This window comes from Hyaena hyaena, unplaced genomic scaffold (assembly GCF_003009895.1).
Source record: "Hyaena hyaena isolate Hyena2069 unplaced genomic scaffold, ASM300989v1 scaffold_154, whole genome shotgun sequence".
In the NCBI taxonomy this organism is placed as follows: Eukaryota; Metazoa; Chordata; class Mammalia; order Carnivora; family Hyaenidae; genus Hyaena; species Hyaena hyaena.
The window spans coordinates 2956129-2970687 of NW_024080786.1; the positions used below are offsets into that span (position 1 = coordinate 2956129).

The 14559-nt window shown below is 44.9% G+C and overlaps 1 protein-coding gene across 1 annotated transcript in view; it reads right to left on the reverse strand.

The window, feature by feature from the left end:
* Positions 1 to 13536, reverse strand: part of WIPF1 (WAS/WASL interacting protein family member 1) — a 128701-nt gene extending 115165 nt beyond the window's left edge. The window contains exon 1 of the mRNA XM_039239213.1: positions 13399 to 13536. The gene's annotated coding sequence lies outside the window, so the exon portion shown is untranslated. The remainder of the gene's footprint in view (positions 1 to 13398) is intronic.
* Positions 13537 to 14559: the final 1023 nt, after the last annotated feature.

Below are 14559 nucleotides of genomic sequence, written 5' to 3' on the forward strand. Positions count from 1 at the left end.
TCCGGGATCTCTCCATGCATAACTGGAGATCCTGTAATGTTTGCACCAATCTCAAGAAGCAAGAGCAGAACACAGTCTCTTGGAAGATATCCAAGATGGTCTGCCTTCGAGCCAAAATAGCAACGTGTTATTCCTCAGGCCACGAGTAAGAAATACAAACAAGAGACTCACCCAATAATGGTCACAGCCACCAACGAATGATCATGACAGAGCTCCCAAGGTGAGGCCCCATGTGGGTATTTTTACCCGCTCCCAGGAACCACCACCATCACAGTGAAGCAACACACTTACAGTCACCTGCATATGGTGTTTTTGTCTGAGACTGTACAATAAGCACTTTAGTAAGCAATGGTCTCGGCCTTCTAAAAAGCCACAAAGGCTGATGCATATACAATCTCAGCATTGGGGGCGCCTGGGTGGCTCAATGTGTGGAGGATCCTACTTTGGCTCAGGTTATGATCTCTCGATCCGTGAGTTCAAGCCCTGAGTTGGGCTCTGTGCTGACAGCTCGGATTCTGGAGCCTGCTTCAGATTCTGTGTCTCCCTCTCTCTCTGTTCCTCCCCTGCTCACACTGTCTCTCTCTCTCAAAAATAAAGATTTTAAAAAATTCTTTTAAAAAGAGTAAGAGGGGTGCCTGGGTGGCTCAGTCGGTTAAGCGTCCAACTTCAGCTCAGGTCATGATCTCATGGTTCATGGATTCGAGCCCCACATTGGGCTCTGTGCTGACAGCCAGCTAAGAGCCTGGAGCCTGTTTCAGAGTCTGTGTCTCCCTCTCTCTCTGACCCTCCCCTGCTTGCTGTCTCTCTCTCTCTCAGAAATAAATAAAACATTAAAATATTTTTTAAAAAAAGAGTAAGCAAATGATGCATGCACATGTGTGTAGTAGATGGTGAGGACAGGCGGTTTCAGGGTCATGACCATGTGTGTCCTAATAGAGAATAAGGGTCAGTACAATGGATGTGTGTACGCATATAGTGTGGTAGTGTGATTTTCACTGGATATAAATAAAACAAGATCTGCTGGGCATTCCTGGACAGCATCTGGCAGAAATCCCACCTCCACAAATAACATTACAAAGAAAATCTCAAGGCAATAGCTAATGTTCTTTCTTCAGCAAGTACACAATGAGATTCAAGTATAAAGAACTCAGTGAGTTTGCTGAAATATAATTTGATTTTATATATTACACATAACACATATACACTATTTTAGCTAAATGAGAGATGTCACTTATTTATCAAATACTTAGTCAGAAACAGGCAAGGTAAAATTTCAGAGTCATCAGTCTCTGACTGATAAGTTAAAATGTTAATGAGTGCACTGTTGACAGACAGTGCCTGAGGTGGAGCTGCTGTCTCCCCTCCCCCCAAAAAGGCATCGCAGACATCCTCTGAGCCTCAGACTCCCCATCCCTATGGATTTCTCCACTCTACTTTCACATAGTGTTTTATTGTTGTCAAGGTCACAGGACTACTGGCAGCAAAGCTGGAAGTGGAAGTGTTGAGCTCCTACCTCTCTATTCTGTCTGCTTTTCCACTCTACTTTTAGCAAAGGACCCAAGGTAAAAGGCATTAAATAAATGAACTAGTTGATATCAGGACCTGACCTGAAAGTGACTTAATTTTCAAGAGTTCACATGGTCTCTGAGGATTGAGGGCATCTAAAAGCAGAGGCAGAGTGAGGAAAGGGACAGCACAGGGGCCATGTGTATCAATATATGGGGGCCCAAAGAAGATGTGAGCGTCTGCAAATCCCAGCGCTGAGACTATCGTGTATCTCAGGAGAAAAAGCTGCCAATTCCCCAGGGGAACTACTCTCCCTCACCATTCAACACTCACCGGCTAAAACCCAATGCAGCTGCCTACCAAGGTTACCCTACCTAAAGCCAACCAGGCACTAGGAACCGAATCCCACCTCAGGATTCTGGTAGTTGGGACCAGTGGACTTCTGGCCTTGAGCATTAATGTATGTTTAAGTGGTGGAAGAGAGTTTAGGGTCCCTCAGATTGGGCCCCACAGGGAGATGCTGGCTCTAGAGATTTCCCTGTTCTCTTCAGACCCCCCATCTTCCTGCACTGAAGTCTCCAGCGAGACTGACTGCAAGAGCCAGATGAACGGGACTGTGTTCTCTCAACCCACTCAACTTTCGTGGACCTTTGGGGCTCTGCACAAGGACACCCCACCCTGAGGAACTGCTCTAGCTATGTCAGGTTAGGACTCCAGCCTCAGTCTCTCTTGGGAACTCATGTCCTCTGCCCAATTTAGCTCCCTCTAGTCAGGCATGTCAGTTCGCCTGTCTGGTCCGTGGCATGTTCCCAGCATGAGGCCCTTGGCTTGTCACAGCTCTGGCAGTTGGGCAGAACGACCAGACTTATCTTTCAGGGGACTCTGATCTGGACAACCCTTCCTCATTCAGGAGATTCCGTCCTTTGAGGGTACAACTCAGATGTGTGCTTTTTCTAAACAGGACATCCCTTTCTGAAGCGTCTGAGCCTTTAAAACACTAACATTAAACACAGAGTAAAAATTAAGGCAGATATCAAGGACTCACAGGATTTCTCCATTTTCAGCTCTGACTTCTGCTGCCCAGACACAATCTCTCTGCCATCCGTGTCAGGTTAGCTACAAAGCCCTGTTACTACTCTGGGCTACACAATGCTGGCCCAACCTCCCTGAATACAAGAAATTGTGCTGATTGATTTCTTTATTCTGTTCCTATAAACGACCCCAGTTGTGCAGATGTTTCTGATTAACCAATGTACTGCTGGAGTTATACACAAATAATTCTCTAATGAACTCAGCAACTATAAGAACAGGAGACCTGGGATCCAGTCCCACCTCCCAGAAAAATGAGCAAGAACAACGGTGCAGGGGCTTTTCAGCAACGTTCCAGGTTTAAATTCCTATCTGCTGTGATTCACTTTTTCCTCTTGATGTAATCCGCTACAACTCGGAACGAAGGCTCTCAAAGAACCTTTGTCTTCAGACTTCTGGATTCAAAGGGAAACTCGGTTAGCTCTGTGAGCTTAAAACTCCTTTAAAATGTCCTGTCTTTGTATTTCATAAATTTCTGTTTTTATTAAAACATTTATATTTCCGGAGACGATTTCTTAAATCCTATACTTTTACAAGGAGAAAATTGGAACTGAAGATCTACATTGACTTTGTTATAAAGAGAAATCAAGTGTTTTGTTTCACCTCAATACAGAATGGTTAGGCTCAGTGAGCGCAGGCTCAAGTTTTTCTCCCCCAATTCTAGAAGACAAATCATACGCACATTAAAAATTAAAAAAAAGACAAGACATGAATAATTCAAATGAATGGGATTTTTTTTAAAGTAAAGATAGTGACAAGTGCTCCCTAAAGAAATCATTTGAAACAAAACAGGAAAAAGAGATTAGAAAGTTTATCCTTCTAAAATAAATTGTGCTGGCAAGGATATGGGAAAACATATTTTCAAGTAGCGTTAGTGGGGCTGTGAATTACTACAGCTTTTGGAAAGTAATACTGCTTTGGGGATGCTGACAGACAAAAATAAAAGCTTCAGCATGTTAGCATGTTCAAATTCATGCACATGAATGTTCAGAGAAGAACTGTTCCCGTAGCTCAAACCTTGAATCAACCTGAATGGTTAAACTGTGGAAGGTTAAGCCGCCATGATCTAAATGAGTTCTTCAATTATTTATTTATTTACTTTAATTTTCATTCTTTAATGAGTTTTTTAATTTGGAGAGAATGTCCATGATGCTTTGTTATGTTAAAAAAAATCTGTAGATCTCGAAAAGGTGTCTGTGCTCCCATATTCACTGCAGCATTATTCACAATAGCCAAGATAGGAAAATCACTTATGTGTCCACTGGTAGATGAATGCATAAAGAAGATGTACTATACATACACCGTGGAGTATTATTCAGCCAAGAGAAAGACATCCTACCATTTGTGACAATGTGGAAGGACCCTGAGGGTATTATGCTGGGAGAAATAAGTCAGACGGGGAAAGACAAAATGCTATATGATCTGGTTTGTACGCAGAATCTAAAAAAGGCAACCCTGTAGAAACAGAAAGTAGAGTGGTGGTTACCAGGAGCTGGTGGGGTGGGGTGGGGAGATGTTGGTCAAAGGGTACAAACTGGGGATTAGATGAGTAACTTCTAGGGGTCTAATGCATAGCCTTGTGACTATAGTTAATAATAGTGAAATTACATACTTGAAATTATATACTCGCAATCTTAAATGTTCTCCCCACAAAAGAGAAATGGTAGTTATGCGACAGTGATGGAGGTGTTAAAGCTATGGTGGTAATCATATTGCCATATATAACTGTATCAAATCAGCACAACGTATACCTTATACTTACACAATGTTATAAGTCAACTATATCTCAATAAAAAAATCTTGCAGCCTAATGTGTATGTTCCTATCTTGAATAGAAAAAAATATATGTGTATATACATTTGTATATAGTTATAGAAACAAAGAGAAGGAGGAAGGGCACATCCTGGATGGCTAATATTACCTTGAGGAGTTAGAATTCGAGCCAGATAAGAGAAAACCTATTAACTTTCTCCTCACATAGTTCTTCCATTTTTGTCTTAAAATTGTTTTTAATGTTTATTTATTTTTAAGAGAGAGAGCACAAGCAGGGGAGGGGGAGAGAGAGAGAGAGAAACACAGAATCCAAAGCAAGCTCCAGTCTGAGCTGTCAGCACGGAGCCCAATGCAGGGCTCGAACTCAGACTGTGAGATCATGACCTGAGTCCAAGTCAGACGCTTAACTGACTGAGCCAAAGACTGAGCATTTGGTCTGCTGACTCTTCTCAGCTCCAGGACACACAGTATTTCATCACAGCAATGTAGAGGTGATGCGTACAGAACTTCTGGACAGAAAGGGATTTTATGATTTAAATAATACCATAATAAGCAACACACTGTTCTTTAACCAGTTGAGAGTTGTCTCCCTTCGCTTCTCCCACTTTCTCATCAGAAAAGAAAAAAAGGAAATTAAGGGGAAAGAGATGTTTAAATAAAGAGGTTTTAGCTCCAACATCTTACAAAATGTCACTCAAGACTTGCCCTAGTTTTAACAATAAGCTACTTTCTCAAATAAAATGTGAGACTTTAAAAAAAAAACAAAAAACAGTGCTTTAAAATTCTAGGGAAAAGAATAGTGTGAAATTTTACTCAAAAAACCTGAGATTTTTTTAAATTGATGCTATGGGCTATTTCTTAACCCATGCATGGCAATCAAATCTTGGCTGTCATAGATAAGAACAGGCACTGCTTAACATAAATTGCTATACTACTTTTTAAAAAGGTTTTTAAAAGGTCTTCAACTACTATGCCTTTTTCTAGGCCCTCAAAAACTGAATTAGGAATTTTAGTACATCTGAAATCTTGTCTTAGTGTCTCTCAGCCTGCCTTCTGGGATCTGGGAAAGCAAACCGCTTAGACTTCTCTCATTCTCCCTCTCTACCCCTTTCTCTTTCAAATTCATCACCACGGTCCTTCCTGAAAGTTCCTCCCTCAGCACCTACATGTGCTGCTTATGACAGGGGCCTGTTCAAGAAGAGCCCATTTTTTTTCTCTTATAGCTCAGGCTGAGCTGACTGTCTCCATTATCTAAATATCCATCCCCATAACACAAGACTACTGTGTTTAAGACACAGATCTCACTGTTTACATTTTCAAGAAAAAAAAAAAAAAAAGCTAGGGTACATGTTTTCTCAAGATCTTCTCCAAGGGCTGAAGGTTCTCTACTTTCAAAATCTATTCTGCTAGGAGGGTTGGGGTGAGGAAGTCTTGGGGTTTCTTGAAATATTACTTGGTAACATGTTTAACATTTCAACATTGCATCACTCTGGGATGTGGCCATATTTCTCTCGTGGTCCTTCTCAGGCCTAAATTTTTCAGTCAACAGATACAATTTGCTGCTCATGTCTATAGAAAAATGCATGGAAGTTTTCAGAAATGAGCTAGAGAGACACAAGTGGTTGAAAAGCAAGAAATTCAACCAACTGTCCATTTGGTTTGTGTATGCCAACTAAATGACTATAGTTATTCTGTCAATGAATGATTGGTTGTTAGACTTGACTCAATGGAGTAATTGTTTGGGCATCGTTAGCAAGAGCCAACAACAGGCGAGTTGATGGTCAATGAACCATGCACTGTGAGTACAAACTCTAATGAGTGACTGTGGACGCCAATAATGCACCAAACTCTACATATATGTACATTCTTGCTACAGCAGCATTCTATGGAGCTGTTAAGAACATAGCAGTCCTAAAGACCCTTGGGTGGCTCAGTTGGTTAAGTGTCTGACTCTTGATTTCAGCCCAGGGCATGGTCTCAAGATCTAGCCCTGCATCGAGCTCTGTGCTGGCGGTGCACAGCCTGCATGGAATTCTCTTTGCCTCTCTCTCTGCCCCTCTCCTGCACACGTCTCTCTCTCTCTCAAAATAAATAGATAAACTTTAAAAAAAGAATATAGTAGTACTATGTCCCAGAAATACTAAAAAGGCAAAAGAAGCAAAATGCTAATATCCATATAATACAGTCTCAAATATGTAAGTAGATGGGGGATGCGTAGAAGAGAAAGAAATGTAACCAACTGCATTTAGCTGTTATAATGACATAAGGTGTACATACTACACATATTTAAAGTAATCAAGTATTACTTATTAAAGAACAATTTACACATTTAAATAATATAAACAGATACAGATGTATACTAAATGGAGTATGTACTGTGTATGTAAAAAAATAGAAAATAAAGAAAAATAAACAAACTTTTAAGTTGTAATGGACTCTACAGTCCAGGAAACTATTAGCTCTAAATTTTCCATTTCATTCACCATTTCCCTTCTCTTGCAGACACTTCTTATCTGAAAGAACTATTTATCCCCCAAGTACAAAGAAATCTGTGGGAGCTTATGGGAAGCTGGCATCCTGCAATTTTGCTTAAACTTCTTTATCAGGTTATGTATCACCAAAGTCCAAAAATATAGAAAATCTGTGGGTGGGAGAATCCAACCCTCATTTCTGTGTAACTGAACCACATACAGGTATTAGACCAGCAAATGCCCCTTCTTTTTTTTAAAAAAGTTTTTTTATTAATGTTTTTTATTTATTTCTGAGAGAGAGAGACAGCATGAGCAGGGGAGGGTCAGAGAGAGAGGGAGATACAGAATCTGAAACAGGCTCCTGGCTCTGAGCTAGCTGTCAGCACAGAGCCCGACACGGGGCTCGAACCCACGAACCGTGAGATCATGACCTGAGCCGAAGTTGGACGCTTAACCAACTGAGCCACCCAGGTGCCTCAGCAAATGCCCCTTCTTAAGTGCCCACAAGAATTCAAAATTCCATTTGTTGGGGCGCCTGGGTGGCTTAGTCGGTTAAGCGTCCGACTTTTGCTTAGGTCATGATCTCGCGGTTTGTGGGTTCGAGCCCCGCGTCGGGCTCAGTGCTGACTGCCAGCTCAGAGCCTGGAGCCTGTTTCAGAGCCTGTGACTCCCTCTCTCTCTGACCCTCCCCTGCTCACACTGTCTCTCTCTCTCTCTCCTAGACATAAATAAAACATTAAACAAAAATTTAAAAAAAAATTCCATTTGTTTATTATTAGGATTATTGTTATTATCCAATGTAGAAGATATGAAAATATACAGCATTTAAAGCTACTTACATACATGAATAAAAAAGAATGTCATATGATAGGTACCAATCACGGAGAAGGAATACTCTTGTGATGGAATTTGTTTCTTAGCATCTTCAAAAAGCAGATAATCTTCAGTAAAGCATCAAGAGCTACTTCGCCTTTATGAAAAATTCACTCATCTCAAATCTGACAACCAGAGTGGCAGAAATAAATCACCATTCAACAAGCATTAATTGAAAACCTACTATATAAGAACCCACTAATTTTGAGGGAATATAAAATGATTTTTTTTTTAAGTTACTGCCCTGAAAGAGTATATAACCTAGTGAGGGAAGAGAGACACATGTGTGACTCTAATATAGGATCCAGTGGATTCCAAGCCACTGGTAAGGCCCAAACAAACAGCTCTACAGGAATTTACTAGAAGAGGCAGGAATCCGCTCATGAAGAAGAAAGCATTCCGGCTCTTGTTAAGATGTATGTTTTTACAATGTGAACCATGTTTATTGAAGCTGCCAAACTAGTACAATTTGTAGGTGACTGGGTCTCCTCTTTATTTTAGAACAGTCTCCTTTTATTGGCTATTAGCAAAGGCTACTATTTTTCTTCTTAACAAGTATTTGTGGCCAAGTTGAGGCATCTATAGGATTCAACATCAGGTGAAGAGAAGGGGCGGTGTGAAGAAAAGGCTATATGCAAAGGCATACAGATGGGAATCGAAAACAGTAGTTTGGATGGAGCCCACTACATGCAAAGTAGTACATAATATGGATGAAGGTGAAATTGAGGGTCAAGAGTGCTGTTTGGAATGAGAATGGCTCAGGTTTAAATATTAGCACTCTCACTAGCTATGTGACCTTGGGCACGGTACCTAACTTCTCTCAGCCTCAGGTTCACGTATACAAGCAGAACCCACCTCACAGGGTTGTGTAGCTATTCAACGATTTAATTAAATGACGCATAGTAAGTGGTACATTAAAGAAAGCAAATGAAAGAAGGAGGGAGAATGGAAGGAAGACAAGGAGGAAGAAAAGAAGGAAGGAGAGATTTTTTTTAAAAGCTTAGGCCAGATTATAGAAAGCTTTAAAGAATTTGATTCCCTTAATGTAACTAAGACATAAAAGAAAATTAAAAAGAAGAAATTGTGTTATACTGGAAAGATGGCTTACTAGAAGAGAAAAAAACATATCCATAATAAGTAATGCTAAAGTGTCATAACATCACAGCGACATGTTTTTACAATGTGAGCCAAGCTTACTGAAGCTTCTAAACTAACTACAGTTGTGGGTAATTGTGTCTCCTGTCTATGTTAGCTAAGTTCTTTTACTGAATATTAGCAAAGCCTATTTGTTCACTTCTCGGCAAGTATTTATGACTGATCTGAAGACTGATGCTTCCCGGGAATTCACACGAGAGCAGTGGCACTCCCACCCCATGGTTTTGGGTGCTATTCCCGTGACCCAAGCAGCCCAGCTGTGGGCAGGCAGGCTAATCCACCACCGGTCACCCCCACACTGGTGATGGCCACCGTGACTGTGACAACGTGCCACTTCCTAGTGCCAAGGGACCAGGAAGGTATAGGGTGTCTTGTTTCTACTTTCCCGCCCTTGATCTGCCCCAATAACTTCAGCAGAGTAGGCTTGACTGGGTAAGCAGATCAGAGATTTTTCTCTGTGAGATTCCTCCTTCTCCAGCTGTTGAGAGAATACACCAGGTGATTCGGGTGAAACACTCAACAAATGACAGACTGTTAAGGGATCATTATATGTTAATTTATACAAAAAGCTGTTACTATGTTTAGGCTGATATCGTATTTCCATTTGAAAAAAGGAATACCAACAATGTTCTGCATATACTAACACTGATAATAGGAAAATTAATGGCTCACAAATACCAAGCAGCAGCACTGTCCCGGATAATCTGCTAAACAATCCACAGTCACCGACAACCCTACAGGATGAGATAGTTACTCTCACCTTAAAGGCAAAGAAACACAGGTCATAGAACTTGCAAAAGACAGAGCTGGCACCAGAAGCAAGATGTGCCCAACTTCCTGACCCATGCTTTAACCTTGCACGCAATAGAGCATCAGCATTACCAGGGGGAGGGGGTCCTCAAAAAACAGATTCCTGGGCCCCACCCAGATTTATAGAATCAAGTCTTTATAAGCTTCTAGTGATACCCACGCCCAAGGACCAAGATGCTTCAATACTAATCAACCTGTGTTAAACAGAAAAACATTAGTCAACTAACTGTATCACTGTATCAAACAACTGTATTATCACAAAGTTTTCAAGAGACAGAATTATTCTGACCTGACAGTAATCCCTACAAGGTAGGAAAAAGTGACAAATGTTGGGCTGGGTGATACAATGAGGCTGAGGGAGGAAGCATTAATTTATCACAACAAAGTGGAACCTGAACTTATCACTGGGGCAGCGAAGGTGGACGCAATGCAAATGGGTCCGTGACTCTTCCAACGCCCGGCCCATAAATATTTGTTAAATGGGCATCTAAGTGAAGGACAGACTCCCCCAAGCTGGAAGTAATTTTCATTCTCCTCTAGATTCCTTGCATTTGCTCTGTATCTTTTTTTTTTTTTTTTACCTTACTTAACCATATTCTGCCTTGCATTTCACTGTCTGATACCTGCCTCATCTCTACCAGAAGGCAAGTGTGCAGGGGCAAACCCCATCTCTTTCTGAGCGATGTCTCCCACTCTACTCCTGTGCCCTGTGGAACAGCAGCGATCCCTGGCAGGGACCCCCAATGCCAAATGAGTATCTGGCTGGACTCCAACTGAGATTGGAATCTTCACTGATGAGGGTCCTGGCTGTTGTCAAGATTATGCCTTCCAACCTTCCCATGCTTGGTGTACCTGTGACCTGCTATGACACACTGGCAGAGACCTCTTTTGGGGGATCATTTGGAATTTGGTGGACCTCACTGGAGGGCGGGCTTCAGGAAGACCATAACTCTGGGAGATAGAATTCTGGATATGAGACACTTAAAAACAAGGGGATTATAGCAATAAACAAAAGGTGCTTTTCTTTAGTTTTGTCCTCCTGATGTGAATTGCAGAAACCATGAATTTCCTAAAATTACAAGCATAGTTAGGAACACCTTGAAATATCAGACAATGACACGGACCCAGGAATGAATACTTCCCATGAAAAGTAAGCTCATCCCTGGCCAGAGCACCAGAGACAGTACATTTGAAAGATAAGAGAACAAACTGAGGGCTGATAGGGGTGGGAGGAGGGAAGGGGGGAGATGGGCATGGAGGGGGGCACTTGTGGGGATGAACACTGGGTGTTATATGGAAACCAACTTGACAATAAACTATTTAAAAATAAAAAAGAAAGATAAGAGCGTAGCAACTTCTCTCCCCCCTCACCACTTGAGCGCTTTATCCCTCTTGTACCTTGATGCTACACATTGCATGGTGTCCCTCTGATGCCTTGTGCTGTGCTGCTTTTTGTTATTTCATATTTCATTACCCGACCTGATCCTCACACCACGTGGTGGACAAAGAGCAAAGTTTATCAACCCCATTTCTTAGATGAGAGAAAATGAGTCCCAAGTTGTATGATATGCCCGAGGGCACACAAAAGTGGTTAAACTGCCACAAGAGGTTTAACTGGGGAAATAAACAGCTGGAAGAAGGCATGAATCTGTCCAATTATAACTAATCTCACTGTCTGTAAATGTCCCAGAATTTTATCTGAACTTGCTTACAAATCTCTGCTCTATATCACTAAACCCAAAAGAGTTTACGTGCTTGCCAGGGAGCCAAAGTGCTGGCAGGGTTGGGTAGGTCCCAAGGAAGAAGATGCTGTGACTAAAATGTTCAATAAAATCTGCAAAGTGGCTGCTAATACATGGATAAAGAAGATATGGTGTACACACACACACACACACACACACACACACACACAGTGGAAGATTACTCAGCAAACAAAAAGAATGAAATCTTGCCATATGCTACAACGTGGACGGAACTAGAGTGTATTATGCTAAGTGAAATAAGTCAGAGAAATACAAACATATTTTACTCGTGTGGAATTTAAGCAACAGAACAGTTGAACATAGGGGAAGGGAAGGAAAAATAAGATAAAAAGAGAGGGAGCCAAACCATAAGAAGCTCTTAAATACAGAGAACAAACTGAGGGTTGCTGGTGGGGTGGAGGGTGGGGGATGGGCTAAATGGGCACGGGGCATTGAGGAGGGCACTTGTTGGCAAGAGCACTAGGAGTTATATGTAAGTGATTATTCACTAAATTGTACTCCTGAAACCAATACTACACCATACGTTAACTAACTTGGATTTATATACATTTTTAAAAAATCCTGCAGTCTAGCCTACACACTTCCATAAGGGCTAATGGGCTCCTACAGACGGATGGGGGGTTTTGGATCCTGAGAAACTTAACCTTGTGGAGATGACGGGCAGGTGAAAATACAGAGCAAGAGCAGAAGGCAGTGTTGTGAGCACCATACGGAGAGGTTAGGATGCAAAATGCTGATGGCATACGGGGCTCTCTTATCTCTAAAAGTCAGAAGGTAATTTATACAAACTAAAAACAAAACAAAACCTCTTTGGAGTTACTTTAGCCTTTATAGGAAAAGGCATTTTTGAGGAGGAAAAATAGGCCAATGACTCAAAGTGAAGCTACCGTACTGTTTGGAAACTGCCTTGGGAGACTGGCAAGAGAAAGCCCACCCAGGATGGGACTGTGTCCGGGACTCCGCTGCAGCATCGCTGGATATACAGGGCCAGCGACTGAGGGTGGGGCCCAGGGACTATCCAAGGGGCGGCAGTCACACGCAACTTTGAGAAAAAGGGACAAAGTCTACCCAGCCACTGCTAACGACTTGCGAGAACGGAGATAAGGCCAGAAGCCCGTGGCCCAGGCAGGACTATTCCTCTGGGAAAACGCAGGGCCAAGGGCAGGCGCAGACACACCCTTTGTTAATCTCAAAGAGCCCAAAGTCTAACTAACCACCAGTTGAAGTCGCCTCGACTGGGCCAGCTGGTTTCTTTTGCGCTTGCAACTTTCTACAACAGTTCTTTTTTGGAGAGAAAAATGTGTTAGTAGACAGAGGTGGGAGAGACTGAAGTGAGGCTGTTCGGAAAGTTCGGGAAAGGCCCCGTGGAAGGGTAAAAGCGCTGACGGAGGCTGGAAGTACCTTACGGTCAACGCGCTCACACAACCCGCGCGTCTACACCGACCACAGAGCGGGCGGCAGTCTGCAGGCGGGAGCCGAGTTTGGGAAGCCGAGCTGGGAGATGGGCTCGATTCCACCAGCGAAGAAGGCGAGGCGGTTCCCGGGCACCAACCGGCCCGGGGATGCCCGAAAGTCGCCACCCGCCCGAGCTGGGGGTGCAGACGCGGCCCCGGCGCATCCCCGCGAAGCCCCTGCGGCGGCAGCGGGTCCCGAGCCCCTGCCACACTCCTCCCCGCCGCGGCCCCGGGGTCGGGCAGCCCAGGAACGCGCGCGCCCGGGCGGGAGGCGCCGGCCACCGCGGCCCCGCCGTCCGCCGCCCCTTCCTCCCCGGCCCCTCCCGAGGCCGCGCGCCCGCGCCCACCGCTCGCCGCGGACGCAGCCCCGACGTCCCCGGCCGCCCCCGCCCGCGGCCGCGCGGCGCTCCCCACCCCGCCCTCCAGCCCTGGCGCCGCCGGCGGCCGCGGGGGTCTCCTCGGGCGCCGCCCCGAGCCCCGCGCCCCGGGTCGGGCGTCCCTTACCGCGCAGCGGCTCCGGGCGGCTCCAGGGCCCCGCGGCGCGCCGGGCATTTTTTTCCGGGAAACTTCTCCCTGGGCCCTAGGGCTGAGTCGGCCGGGCAGGAAAAGCGCTCCGCGCCGGGAGGCTGCGACCATCCGGGAACTTCGCGGAGATGTAAACCCTCCCCCTCGACTCCCCGTCCCCCCCCCCCCGCGGCCCCGCCACATGTGGACGCGCCGCGAGGCCGCCGCCGGCCCTTCGCCCTCTCCTCCGGGCGCCGCGCGCGCCCCGCCCGCCTCCGCGGCTCTGCGCCCCACTCCGGTCGCCCCGAGGAGCGTGCCGAGAGTGGGGTGCTCGGAGGCTGGGGCTCGTGGGTCCCCGAGTCCGCTCCCTGCGCAGCGTGTAGGCACGCGGTCGTGGGGTCCAGGACGAGCCGCCGCAGAAGAGCGGGAACTGGAAGGTGTGTGCGACCGAGGGCCCTTTCCCCAGAGCCCGGCGTCCTCGCCAGCTTCCCGCCGCGGGGGCTCCGAAGGAAAGCCCGCTCCCGTCGCCCCCTCATCTGTTCTCAAAAGAGGGGGTCCAGCTCTGAGACACCTCACATTCAAGTTCATTTTAGAAATGAACTTCAAAATAGAGTCGGACCCACAGGGGCCCACGTGCATGTGCGTCTGTCTCCCCGTCCCCTGTGTGGGGACGATGCCTTTCAGCCCCGCCAACCGGGTGGGGCTCTTTCAGTAGTTTTGCCTGAGCGGGGATGGATTTATTGGCCACCCACATGCTCAGACACAGTAGGATCACAGCAAACATTTGGAGAAAGCAGAGAAGGTTCTACTCCATTGTCAAAGCCAACTCTCTTTACCAGGGTTGGACCAGCTGAGAAAGCCCCAGGACTCTTAGAGGAAAGTTAACACGCACCCAGACGACCCAGGTACTAGAATGTGTGCATTTGAAAACAACAACCAGGTATGATCACTATAATAGCCACTTAACCATAGGTTAAAATCCCAAGGCTCTGTATCCCTTTGAATGAAACAAAAAAAAAAAAAAAAGGGAATATGTGCTCTTAGGAATTGGTGTCCTAGGCTGAGGAAGTTGTTCTGCCTTGACGTTAGGCTGTCTGTTTCTCCACCATCCCCGTGTGCACATTTGTATCTTGACATACTCTTAACAGGGACCACAATTCT